The sequence below is a fragment of the Protopterus annectens genome, chromosome 13.part0, assembly GCF_019279795.1.
Source record: "Protopterus annectens isolate FY-2018-M chromosome 13.part0, PAN1.0, whole genome shotgun sequence".
Classification (NCBI taxonomy): domain Eukaryota; kingdom Metazoa; phylum Chordata; order Ceratodontiformes; family Protopteridae; genus Protopterus; species Protopterus annectens.
This window is the reverse complement of record NC_056747.1, coordinates 1,278,787,901-1,278,815,234: the sequence shown is the minus strand read 5'-3', so window position 1 is coordinate 1,278,815,234 and position 27,334 is coordinate 1,278,787,901. Positions and strand designations below refer to the sequence as shown.

The 27,334-nt window shown below is 39.7% G+C and overlaps 1 protein-coding gene across 2 annotated transcripts in view; it reads right to left on the bottom strand.

Moving 5' to 3' along the window:
- The window catches only part of CWC25 (CWC25 spliceosome associated protein homolog), a 564,446-nt gene that overhangs the window by 199,967 nt on the left and 337,145 nt on the right, over positions 1-27,334 (bottom strand). The gene's annotated exons all lie outside the window — the stretch shown is intronic.

Below are 27,334 nucleotides of genomic sequence, written 5' to 3'. Positions count from 1 at the left end.
CGGACTGCCCTGGAGTATTAGAGGGGAGACCATCCACCAAGCCAGGTGGTCTTTGCAGGATTGAGTGATTATCTTGAGAGACATTGGGAGCTGTTGAAAGGACCATTGAGTAAAACGCATCCACTGAAGAATCCGCATGTGAAAACGAGCCAGTGGAACTAGTATGATTGCTGCTGCCATGAGGCCCAAAGTCTTTAGTACAAATCTGGCCTGAATCCTGTTGCACTGTAGTAAGACCTGCACGTGTCGGCAGATGTCTGACACTCTGTCGAGAGGAAGTTTTGCAGAGAGGTCTTTTGTATTTAAGCTTGCGCCTATAAAGACTATAGACTGACAAGGCGACAATGCAGACTTTTCAAAATTTATTGATATAACTAGCTCGGAGCAAGCTTGGATGGTATAATCCCTGGCTCGTAGTAGTTGATGCCTGGTGGAAGCAGTGAGGAGCCAGTCGTCGAGATATGGAAACACCTGGAATCCTCGCCATCTAGGGTGAGCCATAACCACTGCCATACATTTGGTGAACACCCTGGGGGCTGTGGTGAGACCAAAGGGTAGGGCTCTGAATTGATAGTGACTGGCTCCTAGCCAGAAGCGGAGAAACCTTCTGGAGTGCCTGTTCATTTTGATATGGTAGTACGCATCCTGAAGGTCTATGGAGCACATCCAATTGTCCTGACCCAAAAAGGGTAGAATGGACTGAAGCGTGACCATCCGGAACTTTGTTCTTTGAACAGACTTGCTTAGCCTGCCGAGATCCAAAATGGGTCTCCAGTCCCCTGTTTTTTTTGGCACCAAAAAGAACTTGGAGTAAATTCCGGATCCTTGCTGGTCTGCTGGGACAGGCTGGATGGCCCGTTTTTCTAGCAGTTTTGAAATTTCAAGTACTGCTTGTTCCCTTAGACTGGGTGGAACATCTGGAAGGGACTTGGTTGTCTGTACCAGGGTGTGGACAAAGGGGATCTTGTAACCCTCGGATATGATAAGACCATACCCATTTGTCTTGTGTGAGGAGTTGCCAGGCTTCTGGGTACAGTGACAATCTTCCCCCGACTGCCTCCGAAGGCGGACAGTCGGGCAGCCCCTCAGGGGTGCTGAAAGGGTTTCTCAGAGAAAGATTCTCTGCTACCCTGATTTTGCGGGCCCTCTCTGCCCCTCGGGCAGCGTCTATTATTGTTCCGTCCCCTGCCCATGGAAGGAAACTCGCCACGTGTGTCAGGCATGATTCCCTGGGGTTTCTGAAACCACATTTTTCCACTCTTCTGAGCCTTGTGGTATGGTCTAGAGGGAGTGGAGAAACAGACTCCCACGGCAGAGAGAGTCTTGCCTTTCTGCTCACACCTGGCAAGGGTATCTTTCGCCTCTGGTCCAAACAGAGCCGAACCATCGAAGGGGGTATTGGTGAAGGACGCCTTAAAGGGGTCAGCAAAGTTACATAACCGCATCCAGGCATGGCTTCTCAAAGCCATGCCTGTACCTGCGGCAATACTCGCCCCATCGGCTGCATAAGAAATGAGCCGCATTGAGGAGTTGACAATAGAATTAAGGGTCGCCAGCTGGGAGTTAATCTTATCTTGAGCCCCCGCAGCTGATGAATCCTGAAGGGCATCACCCAGTTCCTTGAGAAGATCCCTTTGGAGATGGGTGAAATGGCATAGATAATTCAGCGACCGCATAGAAAAAGTCGCTGAGGAAAACATCCACTTCCCTTACCTGTCCATTGTCCTAGGTTCTTTATTAGGTGGATGGACAGGCACCGAAGGGTCAGCCAGCTCCTTCTTTGTGGCTGCTGCAACCACCATGGCATCAACAGGGACACACTTTGTCAAGAATTGCTTGTTGGGTGGGGCTGTAATAAATTTAGTGGGCCTACGGGGAGTTGGTTCCACTGTGTCTGGAGCTAACCACGCCTTTCGAGCCATTACTTCCATTAGCGGGTCGAAAGGTGGAGACACCCAGGAGGTGGAAGGGTGAGAACCAAATGCGTCCAGGTAGACTGACTCGTCCTCCGAAGGGTTAAGGGCAGTCCAGTTCCCCCTCTACTTAAGGATCTCTAGGATGTCTGAAAAGGAGACATCCTCAGAGGGGGATCTTGGGGACCCTTCCGAATCCTCCAAGTCGGTATCAGACGTGACTGACTCAGGGGAGTCGACATGTTTCCTCTTACATTTTCTCTTCCATGGGGGCTCCTCCGAAGGATCAGGGGAGGCCTTGGAAGAGGAAGATACACCCAATGGGGTGACCTGGAGCGTTTGCTCTCCACACTTGGAGTCAGGAGGATGGACAAAGACCGATGCAGGCACTATGGGGGGAGGAGCTGAAGGGGCTGATCGAGGGGCCGACTCAGGAGTCAGCACACTCCTCATGACCTTCAAAGGCACCCATGTCAGGCAGAGCAGAAGGTCCCCGCTCCGAAGACAGGAGATCCCCTGCCGGCACCGAGAGGGACGGCTCCGAGGCCGATGTCAGGGCCGAGCTCACCTGCGCCGAGGCTCTGAGAGGGAGAACAGGGTTGGACAGGAGTCCGATGCCACTCGCCCCCTCAGAGCCGACGAGGGAGTCTCGGCACAAAGATCCCTCAAAGGACGGAACCAAAGAAGAGATCGGAGCCGACGAAGGAGCCGAAAGGTGTGGCATCGGTTCAGACGTTACCAAGATTCGAGCCCCAACCAGCTCCAGCTCCAAACACAAGGAGGGAGTCTGAGGAGGAACTTCAGAAGATATCGGGTCAGCCACAGTCTGTTGAGATGGACTGGTTAACATTTTGGCCAGGGCCTGTGATTTAAGGAGTCTACTGACCACTCTCTCTAAGTCATGATTGGATAGCCTGGTAGACAGAGATGAGTGGGGCCTATGGCTTTTTTCAGATTGGAGCAATGGTGACCTCGGAGCCGAATGAACCGATTCTAGGGAAGGGGACCTAGAACGTTTTTGGCTTGAAGACGGTTCCGACACGAAGGTCAGAGCCGACTGAGGTCCAGAGGTGTCGGCTCCAGCCGGAGCCGAAGAGGAGGCAGGCGCTCCACCAGGCGACGGCTCCAAACAGGGAGCCGACAGCTTGGCGGGCTTAGAGGATTTACCCGACGAAGGCTTGGTCGGGGATCCTTCTGGCTTAAGTAAGCCTCTCAGGATGAGCTTGCTCCTATGCTCCTGCAGGACTCTCGGGCTGAAGGCATGACAGACTGAGCAGGAGTCCTGCAGGTGTAGGGGACCCAAGCAATAAACACAAGAAGTGTGACCGTCTGTCAGAGACATCTTCTGACAGCACGAGTCACACTTCTTAAAACTTGAGACTTTGGTATCCTTAGACATAGTGGATACCAAAGAAGAAAAGTCACTAGTGCTTAAACACATCGAAAAAAACACACACACTCGCACTAGTTAAACTAACAATACTAATAACTACACAGTTATATACTAATGCCAAAGATATATATATATATATATATATATATATATATATATATATATATATATATGTACAAAAACTATATATATATATATATATATATATATATATATATATATATATATATATATATATATGTACAAAAACTACAAGCCTACCAACTGTAGTAAAGTAGAAGAGCTAAACACTACCCTATTAACACAAGGAAAAGGAAGGGAGATTAGCCACTAAGAAAAAAAAGGAGGGGGGGGGGGAGAAACTCTCTAACTAAAAACGAGTTTCTGAGAGGGAATATTAGGGAGTAAACAGTGAATTAACTAACCAGGAAGCTATATATATAAGATAAGGTGTAGAAAAAAAACTAAAGTTAACTTTTATACTTAATATTAGAAGAAAAGATTAATACGACCTGGAGCCAAGTAAATTCGCAACCTCGTAGCTGAAGCGGCAAACGAGATCTGGGGATCTGACGCCTAGCATTGTGGGATATAGGGAGGGCCTCGAGCCAGTAAATAGCTCTCGAGCTTTAGTAGATTGCCGAGTCGGAGCCGGGGATCGGCTCCGAACCCATCCAGCAAGAATGAAGGCGAGACAGACAACTTAACATCATCTTTTATTTCTATACAATAAGCCAAGGTTTTGGTGAGTTTTCTTAACACAGTGATGCACATGCAAGTCAAACTTGAGCTGATCATCTATGGTCACACCAAGGAGCTTAGTATGAGTTTCAGGGGAAAGGAAAGTATTACTTAGTGAGGATATGGTAAAAGATGATTTCAGATGGTAGAGGGTTTTTGGGAGGAAGAGGAGGAGTTTTGGTTTTTTGGGGGTTAAGAATGAGTGGATTGTCAGATAGCCAGGATTCAGTAATGTTACAGGATATTTGTGTTATAGATAGTAGATCAGTAGGGTTCTCTGAAACAGAGAATACTGGAGTCGTCAGCAAACTGAATGAGGGAGGACAAGGGACAAGACTGGTGTAGATGATTGGTAAAGATGTTAAAAAGAAGGGGACCTAGAACTGAGCCTTGCGGAACGCCCATATTCATAGGGAGAAAGGGAGAGATTAGATAGCCATTTCACAGACTGCATTCCGTCAGTAAGACAGCTGTTGAACCAAGAGATAGTAGAAGTGGATAAGATGAGCTGAGCTAGCTTAGAGAGGAGGATGGAGTGTGATACAGTGTCAAAGGCTTTAGAAAGGTCTAAAAAGAGGCAGGACACAAGTTTATTGTTATCGCTAGCTAGACAGAGAGTTGATAAAAGATAAGAGCAGTGGTTGTACTGTGGAAAGGGCGAAAACCATGCTGAGTTGGAGGAATCAGATTTTCTTGGATAAGATAGGTTAAGATTTGTTTGTGAACACAACGTTTAAGAATTTTAGAAAGAGGATTGCTACAGGTCAGTAATTAGAGAGTTCAATAGAAGTTCCTCCCTTGTGGATAGGTATTACGTGGGACTTTTTCCAAATAGTGGGGACAGTTGATTCTGTAATGAAGCAATTAATAAGAATAGAGACAGGATATGCTATGGAACTAACTGAAATTTCTGTACAATACTTGCCATGTTCTATCTGTGAGCAATTCAGCTGTTCATCTTACCAAGATTACAAGATAACTTGGTTGTTATAATTTAGTGCTCAGTGTTTTGTGCATGATCCTGTCAAATGTTGAGGTTAAATTACATCACAGCACAATTTTTCATTTATAGCTGTTATTATATTCTTATAGAACATCAAGTTATAGGTGAAAATAAATCTATTTTCAACATATGCACATTGATATATGGTTTCAAGTCCTAACCTTTCCAGTTCTGACAATTTAACCAAAATAACCTTCTCCATTGTTTTTCCACCATATGAAAGTAAACTAATGGGTCTATATGACTCTGGGTTTATGCTACTTCCCTTTCCCTTAAAAGCAGGTTTAACTAGTACATGCCTCTAATCATGAGGAATCCCCCATACTTAAATGACCTAGTGAATAAAAGACATAATGGCACTGTAAGCTCTTGTCAACGTGTGCTCAGGTTATTATTACTAATTCCGTCACATCCCTGTGCTTTGCTTGGGTCCAGTTTACATAGTTCTCTTTTAGTGCAATTTAATTTAATTTCAGTATCTGAAGTTAACTGGCTATTACTGGGACAATTTATCACCCCCTTTGTGGAGTCAAACTATTTTGCATAAGATTTTGTAAACATATCTAATTTGTTGTGTAAGAAAAAAAATAGAATCAACATGCAGTTTATCAATTTGTATAACTTTACTATTGCCAGATCTTTTGCATCAATAAAATGTTTTCCTATTACGCTCAATATCTTTTTATACATTTTCTTCAAAATTTTCTTGATGTTGTCTTACACTATGTTTGTCTGTCCAACTTGTTTATTTCAGTTTTCAAAGTTATAGCTTGACCTCTTTTTTTTGTCTGTCACCTTAATCAAATACCTTGTTCTTAAGGAAATATATCCTCCCGAGTTTCTGTGTCTAAATCCAGACAAACTTTTTTTTGCAGTCAAACAATTCTCTCTCTCAACAATTGCTACATTTCTTATGAAGTTTTTCAAGTGAATACACCACTCCAATTAGTTTTACACAGTGACGGTTTTGCTTCTATAGACTCAGTTATCGTTATTAAATTTCTGTGCATTGGTTTAGACTTCAGTTAGGAAGAATTATCAAGCAGCAATTTAGCATTTCTAACCCCTTGATTGCTGCACATCAGTGGTGATAAAACCTGACATGAATAACGGTCACTTCCTTAGGAACACAACCCATGCCCAGTATGTTCCTTTCCCTGGAAGAATTTTTTACAATTTTAAGCAATTATTTTCCCGAGATTATACTGAAATAATTTCCTTACCAATGCTGTTGAATCAATTTGTTCCAGTCTGCTTCTGGTAAATTTAAGACCCCAACCAGTATTCTTTTTCTTTCCTGTTTCATGCAAGAAATCTATGAATTCCTGTAGGTCAACAGCACTTGACTCTGGTGGTCTGCATACTCCAACAATTGTTATACATTTCAGGGATGCCTTTACTGTCACAGTTGCACAGTCTACAGTAGTGGTATCACTGAACACGTAATACCTGCAAGTATCATAACATTCATAAATCTCAATCACAACACCTCCAAATGATCTTTTCTTAGAACATCTGTAAATAAAAACATTTATATCCTGACAGAACTGGTTTCCAGTCTTTGTTCACAAACAATAAAGAAATCAATCTTATGGGAATGTTGTAAATTTTCCAATGAAAAATGCTGGTAGCACCAGCGTCCTGAGATGCATCAAATGTTGCTATCTGTGAACTGTTAAATTTCAGACTTGACAAAAATCCTTTCCTGTGGTAGTCAAATACTGCAATATATCTGCTGTAAAAAAGATTTCATCCTGCCTGAATGTGTGTGCCCAAAATTAAACTCAGATGCTCTACACACTTTCATTTGTTTTTAAATGGCTCATTTTTTTTCATGTACGTATCCACATACAAAAAAAATCCTTTCATTCACGCTGACCTGACTCTGCTTTCTATACATGTGATTTGTGAAAAAATATGTCCCAACATCTGTACAAGCCATGCTAAGAGGGCTGTGAGTTCCCTACTAATAATTAGAGTCCTTGCAGAGTAGATTATTTGTACCAACATGAATAAAACAGCTCCCATAATTCCTTACAGTAAAGCATTCTAAGGTCTTTCGCACATCCTGTATTTTTGCTCCTGGCAACAGTAACAAAACTGATGTTCATTACTTCTTCTGCAAATGTAAGTGGAAATTCCTCTAATAAATGTCTCTCCAATTACAAGTGCATCCCTTCAGGAGAGATCAAATATAAGTGGCCACAAGACAGTGGGCTACATACACGCAGGTTTACAAAGTCCACTGAACATGTGGGAGAAACAGACAAATGTAGGTTTTGTAAAATGGAATTGGAAACACGCACACATCGTTGCTAGCTGTGACATACTAATGGAAGGACTGTATACTGAAAGGCATAATAACGTGGCAAGACTGCTGCACTGGGAATTGTGCAAACATTATGGTACTGAAATGGCTAAAAAACACTGTAAACATGAGCCACAAAGCATCATAGAAAATAATGCTTATATCACATGGGATCACCCATTACCAACAGTTCAAATGATAGATGCTTTGACTCCAGATACAGTGGTCCAAGAAAAGAAGACAAAAGTAGCATTAATCATTGAAACTGCTACACCAAGTGACTACAGTTTGTTGCATACAGAGAGATACAAAGTCATAAAATATCAGGATCTGCAGGCAGAAACGAGTGCACTGTGGAAGAAAGATACCCATAAAGCTCCAATAGTAGTAGGAGCAACGGGTCTTATAAAAAAGAATCTACAGTCATATTTAGATGCATTACCAATCCATGTAACCCCATACTGGGCACATTGCTGGTGCTGTGAAGGGCACGTTTGGCTGACATCAAAGACTGAAACAATACTAATTTCATGAACTTTAATCGTACTTTGAGTTAGGAATGGAGTCCATTCCCGTCATGGTATTAAAAACCCAAAAGATTACGAGAAGTTAAAGAGAGAGATCTGAAGAATGTGCCACTTCTAATTCAGTAATATCTGCTCTATCAATTGTTACAAAAGAATGATCCTCATCACCGTTAGTCTTATTAATCCCACCATTTTCATTGTTATCACACCCTGTCTTTGTGCTTCCACAGCTTAAGCCATGTTGTTAAATTTGGTCTCTCTCTCTCTTTTCTTATAGAAATGTTCTTTAACCCTTCCACACTCAACTTTGATTTCTTTCTTTTCACCTAACCCTTGCCTCTTTTTTTCTACCTTCTATTTTGGAAAAATTATGCCTTTTTCTGTAGAATGTCTTCTGAATGAACAATGTTATCATTCCCTGTAACCTATTTGTTACATAACAAAGCAGTGTTCTTTTTAGTGTAACTTGTGTTTGCATTATAGACATTAATCAACTTATTTTTCTTCCTTATTATTTGTTGTGAGCTTCTTCCTTTTTTATTTTTTCTACATGCTCTGAATCCTCAGACTGCTGAATACTTGCATCCTGAAGTCTAAAGTTATCATCAGCAGTATGTTCAATAGGGTGTGAGTGATATTTACTGACCACAGCCACTTCCTTTACTAAATGTGGTTATCATATCAGCCCACTCAATACATGAAACTACAATTTTCCAAGCTATGCCAATTGCACAAGTGCAATCACCACCAGTAAGTCTAGATTTGCTAATAACAATTGTAAGCAAATCATTTAACTTTTGACATGAAGAACGCAGGTCACCAGTAATATCAAGTGTTACCTTCAAATATACAGAGCATTTAGTATACTGTGCAAGATGCTTGTGCCTTAGCAAATCATCAATGGCATACTCGCAAGGAATCCATTTTCGGGCCAAGATGCCAGTCTGATAGCAGCAGAAATCCATAGCTCTGCTTAGATTTTAATATCCTGACAGAAAATGAACTTTAATATTTTTGAAAAATTTAACTAAAAGTATACTAAAATATAGATTAACATAGACTCTATTATTTTCTAAAAATTAATACATAGCCAAGAGAATTTTTTAATTATTCCTGTCAAGACGTTTTCTACTGGAGATCTCAACATGAGGAACTCAAAGAACCCACACCTCGAGAGTGCAGTGAAGAAAGAACAACATCTAATAACAAACATCCAAGAACTGTCACTAAAAACATGAGCAACGTGAAGAACCCACACCAGGAGAGTGCAGTGAAGAAAGAACTACATCTTATAACAAACATCCAAGAACTGTCACTAAAAACATGAGCAACGTGAAGAACCCACACCAGGAGAGTGCAGTGAAGAAAGAACTACATCTTATAATAACAAACATCCAAGAACTGTCACTAAAAACATGAGCAACGTGAAGAACCCACACCAGGAGAGTGCAGTGAAGAAAGAACTACATCTTACAATAACAAACATCCAAGAACTGTCACTAAAAACATGAGCAACGTGAAGAACCCACACCAGGAGAGTGCAGTGAAGAAAGAACTACATCTTATAATAACAAACATCCAAGAACTGTCACTAAAAACATGAGCAACGTGAAGAACCCACACCAGGAGAGTGCAGTGAAGAAAGAACTACATCTAATAACAAACATCCAAGAACTGTCACTAAAAACATGAGCAACGTGAAGAACCCACACCAGGAGAGTGCAGTGAAGAAAGAACTACATCTTATAATAACAAACATCCAAGAACTGTCGCTAAAAACATGAGCAACGTGAAGAACCCACACCAGGAGAGTGCAGTGAAGAAAGAACTACATCTTATAATAACAAACATCCAAGAACTGTCACTAAAGCATGAGCAACGTGAAGAACCCACACCAGGAGAGTGCAGTGAAGAAAGAACTACATCTTATAATAACAAACATCCAAGAACTGTCACTAAAGCATGAGCAACGTGAAGAACCCACACCAGGAGAGTGCAGTGAAGAAAGAACTGCATCTTATAATAACAAACATCCAAGAACTGTCACTAAAAACATGAGCAACGTGAAGAACCCACACCAGGAGAGTGCAGTGAAGAAAGAACTACATCTTATAATAACAAACATCCAAGAACTGTCACTAAAAACATGAGCAACGTGAAGAACCCACACCAGGAGAGTGCAGTGAAGAAAGAACTACATCTTATAATAACAAACATCCAAGAACTGTCACTAAAAACATGAGCAACGTGAAGAACCCACACCAGGAGAGTGCAGTGAAGAAAGAACTACATCTTATAATAACAAACATCCAAGAACTGTCACTAAAAACATGAGCAACGTGAAGAACCCACACCAGGAGAGTGCAGTGAAGAAAGAACTACATCTTATAATAACAAACATCCAAGAACTGTCACTAAAACATGAGCAACGTGAAGAACCCACACCAGGAGAGTGCAGTGAAGAAAGAACTACATCTTATAATAACAAACATCCAAGAACTGTCACTAAAAACATGAGCAACGTGAAGAACCCACACCAGGAGAGTGCAGTGAAGAAAGAACTACATCTTATAATAACAAACATCCAAGAACTGTCACTAAAAACATGAGCAACGTGAAGAACCCACACCAGGAGAGTGCAGTGAAGAAAGAACTACATCTTATAATAACAAACATCCAAGAACTGTCACTAAAAACATGAGCAACGTGAAGAACCCACACCAGGAGAGTGCAGTGAAGAAAGAACTACATCTTATAATAACAAACATCCAAGAACTGTCACTAAAAACATGAGCAACGTGAAGAACCCACACCAGGAGAGTGCAGTGAAGAAAGAACTACATCTTATAATAACAAACATCCAAGAACTGTCACTAAAAACATGAGCAACGTGAAGAACCCACACCAGGAGAGTGCAGTGAAGAAAGAACTACATCTTATAATAACAAACATCCAAGAACTGTCACTAAAAACATGAGCAACGTGAAGAACCCACACCAGGAGAGTGCAGTGAAGAAAGAACTACATCTTATAATAACAAACATCCAAGAACTGTCACTAAAAACATGAGCAACGTGAAGAACCCACACCAGGAGAGTGCAGTGAAGAAAGAACTACATCTTATAATAACAAACATCCAAGAACTGTCACTAAAAACATGAGCAACGTGAAGAACCCACACCAGGAGAGTGCAGTGAAGAAAGAACTACATCTTATAATAACAAACATCCAAGAACTGTCACTAAAAACATGAGCAACGTGAAGAACCCACACCAGGAGAGTGCAGTGAAGAAAGAACTACATCTTATAATAACAAACATCCAAGAACTGTCACTAAAAACATGAGCAACGTGAAGAACCCACACCAGGAGAGTGCAGTGAAGAAAGAACTACATCTTATAATAACAAACATCCAAGAACTGTCACTAAAACATGAGCAACGTGAAGAACCCACACCAGGAGAGTGCAGTGAAGAAAGAACTACATCTTATAATAACAAACATCCAAGAACTGTCACTAAAACATGAGCAACGTGAAGAACCCACACCAGGAGAGTGCAGTGAAGAAAGAACTACATCTTATAATAACAAACATCCAAGAACTGTCACTAAAAACATGAGCAACGTGAAGAACCCACACCAGGAGAGTGCAGTGAAGAAAGAACTACATCTTATAATAACAAACATCCAAGAACTGTCACTAAAAACATGAGCAACGTGAAGAACCCACACCAGGAGAGTGCAGTGAAGAAAGAACTACATCTTATAATAACAAACATCCAAGAACTGTCACTAAAACATGAGCAACGTGAAGAACCCACACCAGGAGAGTGCAGTGAAGAAAGAACTACATCTTATAATAACAAACATCCAAGAACTGTCACTAAAAACATGAGCAACGTGAAGAACCCACACCAGGAGAGTGCAGTGAAGAAAGAACTACATCTTATAATAACAAACATCCAAGAACTGTCACTAAAAACATGAGCAACGTGAAGAACCCACACCAGGAGAGTGCAGTGAAGAAAGAACTACATCTTATAATAACAAACATCCAAGAACTGTCACTAAAAACATGAGCAACGTGAAGAACCCACACCAGGAGAGTGCAGTGAAGAAAGAACTACATCTTATAATAACAAACATCCAAGAACTGTCACTAAAAACATGAGCAACGTGAAGAACCCACACCAGGAGAGTGCAGTGAAGAAAGAACTACATCTTATAATAACAAACATCCAAGAACTGTCACTAAAAACATGAGCAACGTGAAGAACCCACACCAGGAGAGTGCAGTGAAGAAAGAACTACATCTTATAATAACAAACATCCAAGAACTGTCACTAAAAACATGAGCAACGTGAAGAACCCACACCAGGAGAGTGCAGTGAAGAAAGAACTACATCTTATAATAACAAACATCCAAGAACTGTCACTAAAAACATGAGCAACGTGAAGAACCCACACCAGGAGAGTGCAGTGAAGAAAGAACTACATCTTATAATAACAAACATCCAAGAACTGTCACTAAAAACATGAGCAACGTGAAGAACCCACACCAGGAGAGTGCAGTGAAGAAAGAACTACATCTTATAATAACAAACATCCAAGAACTGTCACTAAAACATGAGCAACGTGAAGAACCCACACCAGGAGAGTGCAGTGAAGAAAGAACTACATCTTATAATAACAAACATCCAAGAACTGTCACTAAAAACATGAGCAACGTGAAGAACCCACACCAGGAGAGTGCAGTGAAGAAAGAACTACATCTTATAATAACAAACATCCAAGAACTGTCACTAAAACATGAGCAACGTGAAGAACCCACACCAGGAGAGTGCAGTGAAGAAAGAACTACATCTTATAATAACAAACATCCAAGAACTGTCACTAAAAACATGAGCAACGTGAAGAACCCACACCAGGAGAGTGCAGTGAAGAAAGAACTACATCTTATAATAACAAACATCCAAGAACTGTCACTAAAAACATGAGCAACGTGAAGAACCCACACCAGGAGAGTGCAGTGAAGAAAGAACTACATCTTATAATAACAAACATCCAAGAACTGTCACTAAAAACATGAGCAGCGTGAAGAACCCACACCAGGAGAGTGCAGTGAAGAAAGAACTACATCTTATAATAACAAACATCCAAGAACTGTCACTAAAAACATGAGCAACGTGAAGAACGCACACCAGGAGAGTGCAGTGAAGAAAGAACTACATCTTATAATAACAAACATCCAAGAACTGTCACTAAAACATGAGCAACGTGAAGAACCCACACCAGGAGAGTGCAGTGAAGAAAGAACTACATCTTATAATAACAAACATCCAAGAACTGTCACTAAAACATGAGCAACGTGAAGAACCCACACCAGGAGAGTGCAGTGAAGAAAGAACTACATCTTATAATAACAAACATCCAAGAACTGTCACTAAAAACATGAGCAACGTGAAGAACCCACACCAGGAGAGTGCAGTGAAGAAAGAACTACATCTTATAATAACAAACATCCAAGAACTGTCACTAAAAACATGAGCAACGTGAAGAACCCACACCAGGAGAGTGCAGTGAAGAAAGAACTACATCTTACAATAACAAACATCCAAGAACTGTCACTAAAAACATGAGCAACGTGAAGAACCCACACCAGGAGAGTGCAGTGAAGAAAGAACTACATCTTATAATAACAAACATCCAGGAACTGTCACTAAAAACATGAGCAACGTGAAGAACCCACACCAGGAGAGTGCAGTGAAGAAAGAACTGCATCTTATAATAACAAACATCCAAGAACTGCCACTAAAAACATGAGCAACGTGAAGAACCCACACCAGGAGAGTGCAGTGAAGAAAGAACAACATCTAATAACAAACATCCAAGAACTGTCACTAAAAATGGACAAATTTGAAAACAAAATGGATATCATCAAACAAGAATGCAGTAAACAACTGGAACTTCTAAATGGGACAGTAAAAAAACAATGTGAACAGATTCTTGCCTTAGAGAAAACAGTAACCGACTTGGATACTAGAGTGACAGAAAATGAGCCTCACAATGAATTTCTTCTGAAACAGAACACCATGCTGATTGAGAAACTGGAAGATCCTGAAAGTATATCAAGGAGGAATAACATAAGAATATATGGAATTCCTGAGAAGGAATAGGGTGCTAACATGATTCAATTTCTTAATAAGTGGTTTTCATCAGCACTAAACATGCCTGAATCCCACTCTTTTGGAATTGTGAGGGCTCATCGGTCCCTGGCAAATCCAGCTTCTTCTGAGTTCATCTAACCCAAGGTCTATAACAGTTAGATTTCTTTCCTCACAAGACAAGGACTTAGTACTGAAATCAGCTTGGACTAATCCCCCTATCAAGAAGGGTGAAAAAGTTACTCGTTTTGATAATGACTACACCTCTGCAGACATATTCACAAGAAAGGAGTGTGTTTCTCTAATTAAGTCCTTGAGAAAAGCCAATATTAAAGCTCAAATTCTTTTTCCTGCAAGAATAAAAATCACCTTGCCAGAAGAAGTGAAGATCTTTGATTACCTACAAGAAGCAGAATAATTTATCTGAAAGAAGGAAATACTGTTGTTCATAGAAGAAATGGAACAGGCATCCCAGAGTTTGAAGAGACAGGCAACAAAAAATGGATGGTCTGTGAAAGAAGGAGCAAACAAAACTAAGACACTAAAGGACAAATGAATAAATTCCTTCTAATTTTAAATGCTTTGTTTTATGAATCATAATGTATTTGATTCCGGAAAATCCCTGTACTGTAAGGTAATGTGAATCATCTTTACTATTAACTTTCTCTTTTCCTTTCTATATCCACTTCTTCTAATTACATATAGCACTAAGTATTTGAATAACATGCTCTCTCTTTCGCTCTTCTTTCTCCTATTCCTCCAATGTTCCTTTTCTTTCTTTTCCCCACTATAAGTTGTTTACATACTTTTCCCTTTTTAAATAACTACAAATGATATAGGTCTTCTAATTCTTCAGTAATAGTATAATTTGACTTAATACCAAAGTGCATTTTTTTCTAGTGGGTCAGTGATGGGGTAATACTATGTTTCAGATTAGTGTTTGTTTCTAACCAGATGTTTTAGACACATATAAACATTAATACAGTACATTAATGGTGTTTTATAGATGGCTAAATATAAGTTTTATACATATGTATACATACTAGGTTATTTTTTCCCCTCTGGTCTGGTTAATTGGTGGGTAAATGATTGAAATGTTATAAAATGATTTCTGATTTGAGGCAGCTGTTTTTATATGAAACTGTTAATTTTTTCATGATGTTGATGTTTTGTCAGGAAACTGGTGGTCTGTGTGACTGTTTTCATTGTGGAGATTAATGACATGCACTGACAAGGCAGCTTGAGTGTTTTTTTTTCTGTAAACTCTAAAAGCTTCAAGATTTGATTTCCCGCCGAAAATGCTTTTTTGCTCACTAGAGAGAACCTCTGCTGTGCATGACCCTATTTAGATACTTTTAACAAGTTCATGAAGCTGAAGCTGGAGGAAACAGCGATGACATCACTTGACCTTTTGAACTTGTTAAATGGCTGTATTTAGAATTCTTTTCTCTTGAAATTCTGTTATCCTTCACTTAGATACTATAAATTGTAAATAATTAGTTCTGATAAAAGTGTTTAACTCCCTTGAAAATACCTATGTTCTTTTATAGATGCATGCATTCTGCAGATTCAATGACACTTTTAGTAACTAAATGATACAAAACGAACTAGGAGCTGCATTAGAAAACTCATTATGCATATTAACATCGGACTTATGTTAAATAACTAAACCTTTAGTAACTAATCAGAGGGCTGTGAGGCTTTTTTGTATTTGTGTTATTTATATATATATATATATATATATATATATATATACATACATACACACACACACACACACACACACACAACACATCCTTACAAGAAAAATGTTACACAGATGACTGGCAAAATGGTTAAAACATCTGATGTTTCTTGAAAAGTCTTGGAAATATTGGCAGTCTTCTTAACCTTCAGCTTCTAATGTTTATACATACTTTGATCTGATGTGTATTTCTGACATATTTACTTATTAGAGGTGCTATTATTATATGCAACATATTCATATAGCTTCAGTTATGTTGGACTCTCATTTTAATGTATATTTCATGGACTCAAATTTCTTTAGTTGCTTTCATAATGCTTTTCTTTTTTGTTTTTATACTATATTCTAAGCAAAGATAGTGTGATGCCCATGCCCTGGGCCCAGCAATCAAGGAGCCTCAGTCCTCACCACTAACACCAGTGAGGGGGCATCCATATAGGGAAAGGATAATAAATACACATGCAGTAAAGTACAATTTCCCTTAAGCGCACACAGACATCACAGTCAGTCTGGGGCTGTTTTTTCCCTTTCTCTTCAGGTCCCCAATAAGACTTCCCACTGGCACAGCTATAGGGTCCAGATCTCAGCCTACTGGGCAAGCTACAACCTCTAGCACCCTCTCTGTCCAACCAGTGCTTCATGTCCCTGCCCAAGTAGCTGACACACACACACACACACACACACACACACACACACACACACACACACACTGAGATAAGAGTTTATACATTCACACAGACACTCCTGGGGAAGGCTGGCACAGATTCTCCAGCTGTGCCACTTTTCTGCTCAGTCTAAAAGGTAGCACCAGCTGCCACCTCCCACTAATATCAGCTACTCAAAGGCCCTTCTGAAAGGGTGTCCATCTATTACTGTGCAATGTTATTATCCAAATGGTAAGTGTGACTGAACAGTCAAGGCTTATTAGAGTGACTTGGCACAGTATCACTATCTACATGCAATGTACTCTAGAGCTTAACTTAACTCTACATAAAACAGGCCACAGTTGAAAGGTTTAAAATATTTAATGTTGTTGTTTGTCTTTCGGCTTTTCCCGGTAAGGGGTCGCCACAGCGGAACTCCAGTCCGCTAATGATTGGCAGTAGATTTTTAAGAAACGCCGAGGTGCCAGCTCGAAGTCCAACCTTGAATGAAGGCACGCCCATTTACGTACGCATGTCTTTTGAATGCTACCCAATCACGGGGAGGACATGCAGACTCCACACAGAAGGCACTCCCAAGCCCAGCCGAGAATCGAATGGGAGAACCTCTTGCTGGGAGGTAACAACGTTACCGCCGTACCACTGCGGCTGCTACTAAAAACACAAGACAATACTTCTTACTACACAGTGTTAGTCAAGAGTTTAGAGATCACAGAGAAATACTTAAAATAATATCATAGAACAGTTCTGACATCAACTCAGAAAAACAGAGTCTAATCTTCCTAATTCCCAGCTATTTCTAAGAGAAAACAGAGTTCTAAATAACTTACATCTAGAAACCGGCAGTGCTGGTGATGATGGATGTTCTCAAGACAAACGCTCAGAGCTCTCTGATTCTCTCTCTTTAAATTGATAACACAGAGCTGCTTCACATGACATCATTCTTCACACTTCTCTGGTATTCCCAGGCCAACAGAAACTACATTTACATTCTTTACACCTGGTCAGAAACCAGAGCAATAAAGGACATTTATACATGCAAATTCTAGCCATTAACTCTGGTCTTAAAACAACAGGCAGGATGTCTCCCTCTGGACATATCGGATCCAATTTTTGACATCAAAGAATTGCCTTATCAGCTTTGTTACAGCAGAGTGCACTGTTGTTACATTTTTGTAGTTCAATATCCAATCCAGTCTTTTCACATTTAAGAGAACAAGCCTGTGGCTTACATTAATATTTACAAATGACAGAATTATCTACAAAATTCTACCGGGCTAGGCTGGCAGTCTTCACCTAACTTCACAGATGGATAATTTGTGTCTTTTGGTGTTGGAAAGTGGGTGAGTGGGTGGGTGGATGGTTTAGTTAAGTTTTTAACTAAACCAGAAACTTTATGTTTCATGTATGTGTTTGTAAATAGTTTTGGGTTTTTGAAAGTAGTGCTCAACACACGTTATGCATCCATGACAAGTACGTTTTGAGTAGATTTCAAGTCAACACGGGAGAAAGGTATTTCAGTAAGTTGCAACATACACATTATAGTCAATGGCTTATAAATGTTTATCATTAAATATTAACAGTTTGAACAATAATGTCAAAAGAGCTGGTTTGCTTAAATATATCAAAATGCATAAAGCCCAGATCATCTTTTTACAGGAAACCCATCTATTAAAAAAAGACCTGCAAAAATACCCATTTAATGGCTGTACCATTCTGGCTAACTCATGTTTAAGACTGAGAGAAGGGGCACTCTTATTCTATGGAAAAATACTTATATTATGCCAAGAACTACAGATACAATTTCAGATAACGATGGGATGCTAAGCATGGTTATTTTGGAAATCAATACGAAGTTGACTAGCCTGGTCAACAAATGTAAAATAAATAAATAATATTATACTTTGATTAATACATAATGGACACCAGGACTAAGTACTAAATACGTTGACAAATATCTGGACCTGATTACTTTAAATGCAAAAGGGGAAATTATAGCAAGAGGTGATTTTAGCTGCCTATTATCATGCAATGATACTTCTAAAAATGGTAAAATAAAAACATCTCACGCCAAGAAGTTAAATGACTTTACAAACCAGATGAACCTTAAAGATATACATGGTCTAAGAGAACATTATTCCTTATTCTATACTCACTATTCATATCGGTTTGGTACACAAACAAACATTGATAAGGTCTTTGTATCAAATAACATATACTCAAAAATAAGTGACATACCTATAATGACTTGTTCACTTTCAGACCATAATAGGTTCATAGGTAGATTCTAGACTATCTGCCCGAGGGCATTTATAAGACTAGCCAGTGTGTGTTGGTTTTCGCCGCCCCATTGATTAATTAACTGATCCTCTGTCAAGCAGAGCCAATGAAGTGATCCCTGGGGTGTATAGGTTTGTATTAATGCTATAAACTTTACATTAACTACACATACAGATGATTTAAGATTTCTACAGAGAATTCCTGCTTATATAACTAAGTTAAAAGACTTTAGGGAATGGATAATGAAAGAAATAGACATGTTTATGGAAACAAATGATAATGGTGATGTGACTGATACTATACTAAAGTTTATATATATGGTAGAATAAAATCTTGGTACCTTAAGAAAAAGGAGAGAGTGGGACAAAGAACTTTTAGACTTACAAAAAAACAGACAAGATAAAAATGGATGCAAAACAAAATAAAGTAGCAAATAATTAAATTACTAAGTTAAATCAAAAATACTTAGAAGTTCGGAATCATAAGGTAGCCATAAACCGAAAAAATTGAAATTACAATCTTATGCTGTAAATCCTAAATATCAACATAAAATAGTGGTAAGATCCAAAAAAATAAACAAACATTTTTATTAATGAGATTAAATATAAAAGTGATGGTTCAGTTAGCAGTACATGGGCATATTAGAAGTGTTCAAAAACTACTATAAAGATATAAATAACAACATACCACTTTTGGAGACAGGTAATGTAATAAATCCTTTTATTCCAGAAAATATAACTACTAAGGTGTCAAGGCAACAAAATAACATTAAATAAACAAACAACACTAACGGAAATGAAAGAGCAAATAAAAAAATGTAAAAGATAATAAAGCTCCAGGACTGGATGGAATAATTCCTGAACTATATAAGATTTTTCCTGAATAAATAATAAAGAAAATAATAAGTGCCTTTACTATGGTTAAGCAAAATGTATAACACCCACATTGTGGAAATATTCAATTATCTCTCCCATTTTAAAACAATGTAAGGACCCCAAATCTTGTGATCCATATAGGCCAATTTCGTTACTAAACATTGATTATAAAGTTTCATGACAATATTAGCTAATAGGATAAAGAAAATATTACCTAATCTAATATACAATGATCAGACAGGGTTCATTCTTCATAGAAAAGTGCAAGATAACATTATTAACTTACTATCATTAATAGACATAGCATGCAAATACAAAAAACAACCATCTACTATCAGCCTAGACATAGAACAGGCTTCTGATTCTATTAGTTGGGCTTATCTACAAAAAATTCTGATTGATTTTGAATTCCTCAGATTGTGTCAACTTATTAATGAAAATTTATAGTGGGGCATAAGCTTATGTGGAAATCGGATCATGTCTGTCAAGAACCAGCCAACGCCATTTTCTTCAGTTTTTCTTGCCCCAGATGTCAGGTGCCCCCAGAAGGAAGGCAATACATAAATTTATGTAATAATGAAATGCAATATAATCAAAAAACAGTAGCTGCAAGCAAATATACCATAAAAGAATACCCCAATCAGGTTGTATGAGGAGGTGTTAGCCATTAGGCCTGTCCCAAGAGGGGAAGGAGGGAGGGAATCCTGGACTGCAGCTGTATTAGCACTCGAACATCTACATTTATGGTAGGTACAAAACTGTACTATGTTCATCGTGCATACAGCTGCAGTCATAACAGATGGGTAGAATGGGTAGGCACTAGGTGGAGCTCGGAGGAGCTAGGATGCCCTGCAAGACTGCAGTGGCAAAGCCTGCTCTAGATTTGGAGTATAATGGTAGGTGATAGTGCTTAGAGAAAGTATGTACTGAACTCCAAGTGGCAGCTTCCAAAATGTCTTTGGTAGGAACCCCCCTGAGGAAAGCTGAAGAGGTAGCTGTGGCCCTTGTGGAATGAGACCTGATTCCTGCAGGTACAGTTTTACCATGAAAAGAGTAACAAAAGCGCATGCAGTGGGCTATCCATTTTGAGATTGTCTGTTTGGAAGTAGGCTTCCCTTGAGCTCCTGTAGCATAGGACACAGAGTTGCTCTGATTTTCTGAAAGGCTTTGTTCTGTCCAAATAATAACTTAGCTGCCTGTGAATGTCCAAGGAATGTAGTAGTCTCTCCCCTTTGTTTTGAGGATTAGGGTAAAAAATAGGTAAGTGGATGGCCTGATTCAAGGCTACCCTGGTTACTACCTTTGGCATAAGGGAAGGATTGGTCCGTAAGGAAACTCTGTCCTGATGGAAAATGATGAAAGGCTGCACAGCCATGAGGGCTTGTAGTTCCGAAACCCTGCGAGCTGAGGTGATAGCCAGCAGGAAGGCTGTTTTCCAGGACAAATATTGCAGTTCTGTTGAAGCAGCTGGCTCAAAAGGAGGCAAGGTCAGTTTTTCTAGAATGAAATTGAGGTCCCAAGCAGGTACTGGTTGTTTCCTTGGGGGTTTTATATTCTTAGCCCCTCTGAGGAATTGTCTTAAGAGGGGGTGAGAGAATAAAGGAGGATCAGTGTTGTATTCTGCAGAAATGGCTGAGGCATGGATTTTGATGGAGGAAAATGAAAGTCCATTGCTTAGCAACTCAGCTAGGTACTGTAATATTTGAGGTAAATTCAGTATTCCAGGATTCTGGCCCTTTTTCTCATTCCAGGCACAAAACCGTTTCCATTTTGCAGAGTAGGCTTTTCTAGTAGAAGGTCTTCTGGCCTCCAAGATGACATCCTGCACCTCCATGGAGAGTAGGGTCTGTTGTGATTTTAAGGAATCTTCCATGCTGCTAGATTGAGTGTTTTCAGCTGACTGTGAAGAGTTTTGAAGTTGTGCTGAGTCAGTAGAAGAGGCATTAGAGGCAGGATCCATGGTGGGGAATGCGTCAGGCTCCTCAGGAGTGGGTACCAGTGTTGTCTTGGCCAGTTTGGAGCAATGAGAATCATCTTTGATCTGTCTGCTCTGGTTTTTAATAGAACTTTGGGCAGCAGAGGAAGAGGTGGAAAGGCATAAACTGTCATTGTTGTCCAACTGAAAGAGAGTGCGTCCACTTTCCAGGCCTGTGGATGAAAGGTCCTTGAGCAGAATTTTGCCAATTGGTGATTTCTGTGGGAGGCAAAGAGATCTATGTCTGGCCTTCCCCATGCTTGAATTATCTTTGTAAAAACTTGAGGATGCAACTTCCATTCGTGTGGGTCTGTCATATTTCTGCTTAGGTTGTCTGCCAGTGTGTTTTCCTTGCTTGGCAGGTACTGTGCTTGAAGTTTGATTTGTAATTCCAGAGCCATGTTCCAAAGAGACATGGCTAGCCTGCATAGGGGGTATGAATGGATTCCTCCCTGTTTGTTTATGTACCACATCACTGTGGTGTTGTCTGTCCTTATCAATAGCTGGCCTGGATGCAGTAGGTCTTTGAAAGCTATAATAGCATTTATTACTGCTAGCATTTCCTTTTGATTGATGTGTAGGTGCTTTTCTTTTTGGGACCATATGCCCTGAATGCACCGATCTGTCATGTGTGCCCCCCCAGGCATAGTCTGAGGCGTCTGTTGTGATGACTTGATTTGCTTGAGGCTTGCAGAATGGGAGACCTGTGTTTCTTTGGCATGCTTGAGCCCACCACAGAAATTACTTTTGAAGACATGGAATCAGTGGTATTATTGTTTCCAAACTGTGGCTGTGTTGAGACCATAGGTTTTTTAGGTACCATTGAAGTTTCCTCATATGCAGCTTTGCACATGGGATTAGTAGGATGCAAGATGCCATGAATCCCAGAGCCTGCAGGATTTTCCTTGCAGTCAGCCTGGTGAAAGTTGCCAGTTTCCTCAAGTATTGAGTTAGTTGCCCTTGTTTCTCTGGCGTGAGGTAGGCCATCTGGGTGTTGGTATCCAAGCTGGCACCCAGGAAAATTATTGTTTGAGAGGGTATTAGCCTTGATTTCTTTTGGTTGACTGTGTACCCCAGAGAATTCAACAACATTATTACAAAAGCCAGATGTTTCAGAAGTAAGTGCTTGCTGTCCGCTTGGATCAGGCAGTCATCCAAATATGGGTATATTTGTATCCCTTGAAGTCTGCAGTAGGCAATTACTGATGCCAGGCATTTTGTGAACACTCTGGGCGCAGTAGATAAGCCAAAGGGCAATGCAGAGAATTGATAATGTGTTGAACCTGCAAGAAATCTGAGGTATCTTCTGCAATCTTGTCTCATTGGGACATGCAGGTATTGCTCCTTGAGGTCCAATGTTACCAGCCAAGACTCCTTGCCCAGCATGGGAAGAAGCTGCTGCAATGTGAGCATCTTGAATTTTGGTACGAGTAAAAATGTGTTTAGGATGGATAGTTCCAAAATAAGTCTCCAATCTTTGACCTTTCTTGGTACCAGGAATAGTCTGGAATAAAAACCTTGACCCTGTTCTTGTGCAGGTACCTCTTGAATAGCTTTCATGTCCATGAGATCTGAAATTTGTTTATGTGCCTCTGCCCTTTGATTGTGTGGCAGGTTTGGCATGCCTCTCATTTTTGGAAGGGTGTGAAAGTGGAATCTGTAGCCTCTGTCTATAACGTCCAGGATCCATTTGTCTTTGGTGACAATATGCCAATTTTTCGAAAATAATGCCAGTTTTCCACCTAAAGGTGCTGTCATTTGAGCCTTGCTTGTTATGCAAAGGGGCAAGTCATTGGTTCTGCTTTCTGAATGGTTGTGAACTATCCTCACCACCTCTTTGAGTAGGTGCTTGCCATTGTCTGCCTCTAAATGATCCTTGAGATTGCCCTCTACCCCTTGGGCACCTGTATCTACCTCTTTGGGGTCTGTCCGTGGCTGGAAAGGACCAATTTTTTGAAGGCCAATTTCTACTGAAACATGGAGGTTGTACCTGTAGGAAATCTTTCACTGTTTACATTGATTTTGCCTTTTCCTCCATTTTCTTTAATACCTCCTCAGCTTTAACACCAAACAATACATCTTTTTGCACAGGAGCATCTGGTAATTTAGCTTTGACATGATTTGGTAAGGTTTGCTCTTTGAGCCAAGCATGTCTGCGTATGACTGATCCTGTAATAGCAGCTCTACATGAGACCTCTAAAGCATCAAAACCACATTGCAAGGTATGTTTACCCACTTGTTCTGTACTATGTAACAAATCCTGCAACTCCTTCAAGTCTGGCTGTTCAGGCTGTGACATTTTGCTTTTCAACTGTGATAACAGAAACTGTTGGTACTTTAACATATGGAACTGACAGTTTAATGCCCGCATGGTTAAGGTGGCCGAGGTGTATACCTTTTTCCCCCACCTTTCTAAAGCTCTGGAATCTCTCTGAAGGTAATGGATTTTTAGCAGTGGAGGCCTTAATTCCCTTGGGACCCTGTGAAATAGTTTCTGGGTCAGCCGCATGACTTGTGTATAGGAATTGGTGTGAATCAGGAACCCGGTAATACCTGTCAGGCTTGACTGGAGCTGGAGGTAAAGAATCTGGGTTAAGGCAGGCCTCCGAATACACATCATCTAGTATGTCTAAGACAGGAGGTATAGCCAGAGGCCAGTGCTGAGGGAGCAAGAGGAAATCCCTAAGCCTTTTCTTGGAGTCTGAGTATTCTTGGCCATCCCAGTGGAAGTGTTCCCTTAAGGTATGTAAGGTTTTCCCAAAAGAGTAATCCCCAGGGGGGGGGGGACAGAGGGAATGGTCTCCTCTGCATCACAATCTTCAAAAGGGGAGTAAGAATGTTCCTGGTCTTCAGAATGTTCTGAAATAATGGAGGCCTGGTCCGAGGAAGGGGATTCTTCCTCCACTCTGGGTCTTTTGTCTGGGGGGGTTGAGAACCCCTGATAAGAGTAATTAAATCCTCAGCCATTTTGAGCATCTGATTTTTAGGCATGGGGCCTTGAGAGGGGCCCTGTGGAGCTTGTCTTTTGGTATGCATGGCTGCTTTGGACTTAGTGAAAGCCTTGATGGAAAAAGAAGAGGAAGGCCTGAAGACACCTTGAGAAGTGGCAGGCCTGTCTAAACTCTGAGTTTCACCGCCAAGAGTGGCTTCGGTATCTGTAGTCGGGGCGTGGGCCGAAGAGCCTGCGACCTCGGGCACAGAAGACACCGCCAATGCAGTGTCATTGGTAGTCAGGGGCTGCGTAGGCGCCTCGCTGAGAACCGGATCACCTGTTGTCGGCTTTGGTGTGGTGTCGGTAGAAGTCGCGGACCTCGTATGTCGGTCCTTATCTTTTCGCCTTTTATTCAAAACCGGAGTCGGAGTATCTGACGACATAATGTAATTAAACTTTTTGCCAAAATAGTGTTGGGCAAACTCCGCCCGATGCTTAATAGTGCGTCTGTTGAATGTAGCACAAAAACGACAGGCCGAGACGTTGTGGTCTGGGCTTAAGCAAGGAATGCAGAGGGAATGAAAATCCTTATGCGGTATTTGCTTCCCACATGAAATACAATTATTAACTTTGTCTGACATCGGTCTGAGGCAAGAAAAGTTTCCCCAACAGGGTACTTAGCTTTCAAGAAGACTTCGGTTGAAAAATATTCGTAATCTCAGGAGCTGGCCGACTGGCACTTGCGAACTGCTTCTGCTTCGGGCACCGCGCGGCAAGAAAGACTGGAGAAAATGGCGTCGGCTGGTTCTTTTATACCCCTGTCACACTGACGTCAGGGAAGCGACGACAACCGACGCCGGACCTAGACTTTGGAATTCGGCCGACCGAGGACCCGCCTGACGGCAGGAAAACCCATCTGTTATGACTGCAGCTGTATGCACGATGAACATCTAGACAAGGTTGTCCTTTGTCACCATTAATTGCTCTTTCAATGGAACATTTTGCTACATATATCAGAAATAAGCAAAATATAAAAGGCTTTCAAGTTAACAAGGACTATTGTCCTAAGATACAATTATTTGCTGATAATATGCTGTTAACGTTAGGTAATATTGATGGTTCTTTGCATGATGTTATATATACCCTTAAGCAAGTCTGAAAGAATTTCAGGGTTTAAATTTAATCACAATAAATCCAAAACATTACTAATTAACAAAAAGATTAACAAAAACCTAAGACAAAATAGCCAGTTTAATTGGGAGAATGATGTATTAGAATATTTGGGTATCAGTATAAAGAGTACATGAAAAGAATTTGTTAAACTAAACTACAGTAATTTAATAACCACCATTAGTGAAGTAATTAAATGATGGAATAAAATGTTCACAATGGAGGATAGGCTCTCAATTAAAATTATAATTTTACCTAACATTTTGTTTTATATACAGTCATTGATACTACCTCCTTCCAAAAACTTATTTAAAAAATTAGATTCCATGCTACATAAGTATTTATAGTTCCCCTTAAAACCTAGGATTGCCTATAAATGGCACATTAGAGCTTGGAACAGTAATGGGATAGCATTCCCTAGCTTATATCTTTATTCCACATTAGTTATATTAAAGTAATACTACATTGGATCTCACCTACCTATATATAGCTGGCTGGAAAATAATATATGAGATTCATATAACTTGATGTCAGAAGTATAGAAAATCAATTTAAGGAACAATAAGGAATAAGTAAAGTTCATTGGCTTTTACGTGAATTTTGTTTATTTAATAAGTTTGATCATTTTTCTTTTGACATTAATCAAATATTTAATAACTTTAAAAATATAACCGATTGTAATTACAACATTAAACAATTCCTATTTCTTATATTCCCTATAGCATACTCCCGATTTCCCAGATTTTTTCAACATCAATGAGCTGCAAAAATTAAAGGCAAATAACTAGATATTCTGGCATCAGTTTATTGAAAATAAGAGTATTAAACCACTAAACTCTCTATGTAGTTTTGATAATAGTCAAGACAGTTGGTCATTTATACACTCATTACAGCAATTTATAAAAAAACAAAATGAGAGTATCAATCAACCTAGAGACTGAATCTATACCTAGTTTGATCCAGTTTTTTATTAGGTGTCTTGAAAAGACAGATTATCAAAAATTAATTATATCACCTATCTATAAGATACTAAGAGAAGAGACACTAAAATTTGACTCAGATTTCTGGAATTACTATGTAAAGATTAACGGAGAACAAATATCTGATGAATCCAAAAAACTGTTATTGAAATCTATGTATGGTACTACTACTTCATTATATTGGCGATTGTATGTATGGAAATTTATGAATAGGAGTTCCTATATTCCACATAAAATAAATCTTATACTCAAAAACAGTGAAAATAAACGTTGGAAATGTGATGAATTACTAGATGCCAACTGGGTTCACATGTTTATTGAATGTAGAAATGTTGTTCAATATTGGAAAGGCTTCAGACATTTTGTAAAGGCTTTATGGTTTGATAATGGTCCTATTTCTAACTCACTAATCCTATTCAATGTTCCTATACCTACTGTGATACCTAAATCTCAGATTCAGTTACTCTGATCAATTCTTGCAATTGCCAGAAAAGTAACTATTTTGAACTGAAAAAGTAAACAAGATTTGATGTTTAAAGAATTTATTAATTTAGAAAAAGTTGTTTGTAAAAATGAACTGCAAACCATTTGTTATAGAACTCATATTACTCATAAAAAATAACATGGCAAAAATTGGAAAACCTTTTGAACAAATACTGATAACGTCT